The 1,444-nt window shown below is 38.7% G+C and overlaps 1 non-coding gene across 1 annotated transcript; it reads left to right on the top strand.

The window, feature by feature from the left end:
* The first annotated feature begins 1,045 nt into the window (after window positions 1-1,045).
* Window positions 1,046-1,152, top strand: LOC121208931 (small nucleolar RNA R71). The gene has a single exon (XR_005904052.1). It is a non-coding gene; the product is annotated as a small nucleolar RNA R71 (small nucleolar RNA).
* Window positions 1,153-1,444: the final 292 nt, after the last annotated feature.

The following is a 1,444-nucleotide window of genomic DNA, read 5'->3' as shown; positions in this document are numbered from 1 at the left end:
ATCCAACTTCCGCTTATTTGCTAAAAGCTCCTTTAAAAATTTAACTGCGTTTGGCATCTGTGAAAGAGCTTTAATAAACTGTAAGTTAATATGTAATTTCTTTAATAATTTAAGGAATTTACCAAATTGTTCGTCCGTGTGGTCTTTCCTTGTCGCACTGGGGTATGGTACACGAGGTTTGTACTCTCTACTTACCAGTTTTTGCTCATTGTGGTCCACCTCACCTTTACCTTTACTTACCACAATTCCTTGCCTTGGTTTAGGTTCAGGTTCAGGTTCGACTAACCCTTCCTTATCTTGAACAGTAATTGCATTGAGTTGTTCCCTTGGGTTAGATTCAGTATTACTCGGCAAGCTACCTTGTGGTCGTTCAGAAACTAGTTTGGCAAGTTGGCCTATCTGAGTTTTGAGCCCTTGGATCGACGCTTGTTGATTCTTAAGTGTTGTTTTGGTATTCTGAAAATGAGTTTCTAACACCGAGATAAATTTCATTAGCATCTCTTCAAGGTTCAGCTTCTTTTCTTGCTGGTAAGGTGGTTGTTGAAAACCTGGGGGATGTTGTGTCATTTGATTTCCTTGGCCACCCCACGAGATGTTGGGATGGTTCCTCCAACCTACATTATAAGTGTTACTGTATGGGTTATTTTGAGGTCTAGAATTATTGTTACCCATATATTGAACTTGTTCCTCCTCAGTGCTAGGGTTGAAGGATTGATATTCTGTATATACTCCTCCTCCATTTGAATCGCACCTCATCATTGGATGTACCTGAGTAGAACTATACAAACCGTAAATCTTTTTATTTAAAAGTTCTACTTGGTTAGACAGCATATTAACCGCATTGAGGTTGAAAACATCGGTTGCTTTTGTCGGCTTTGTTCTCATGACTTGCCACTGATAGTTATTCAGTGACATCTCTTCAATAAATTCATAAGCCTCTTTAGGTGTTTTGTTATTCAAAGTTCCACCAGCGGCTACGTCGATAAGTTTCCTTGTTGAAGGGTTCACACTGTTGTAAAAAGTCTGAACCTACAGCCATAGAGGTAACCCATGGTGAGGGCACATTCGTAATACGTCCTTATATCTCTCCTATGCATCATAAAGAGTTTCTAGATCCATCTGCACAAAAGAAGAGATATCATTCCTCAACTTAGCCGTTTTAGCCGGCGAAAAATATTTAAGTAAAAATTTTTTGATCATTTGTTCCCAAGTTGTGATTGACCCTCGCGGTAACGAGTTCAACCACTGTTCAGCTTTGTTCCTCAACGAAAAGGGAAACAACCGAAGGCGAATGGGGATTTACTTTATCTAAACTAATTAACTAAACTAAGAATGCACAGGAAAAAAATTGGGGAAATACTTTTGGGAAAACTGATTGATTTGGACAATACTGTAATGCTCCAAAAATCTTGAAATCCCAAACTTTCTTTTTGTCGGTTTCGAT

This window comes from Gossypium hirsutum, chromosome A10 (genome assembly GCF_007990345.1).
Source record: "Gossypium hirsutum isolate 1008001.06 chromosome A10, Gossypium_hirsutum_v2.1, whole genome shotgun sequence".
In the NCBI taxonomy this organism is placed as follows: domain Eukaryota; kingdom Viridiplantae; phylum Streptophyta; class Magnoliopsida; order Malvales; family Malvaceae; genus Gossypium; species Gossypium hirsutum.
This window is presented reverse-complemented; position numbering and strand designations above follow the sequence as displayed.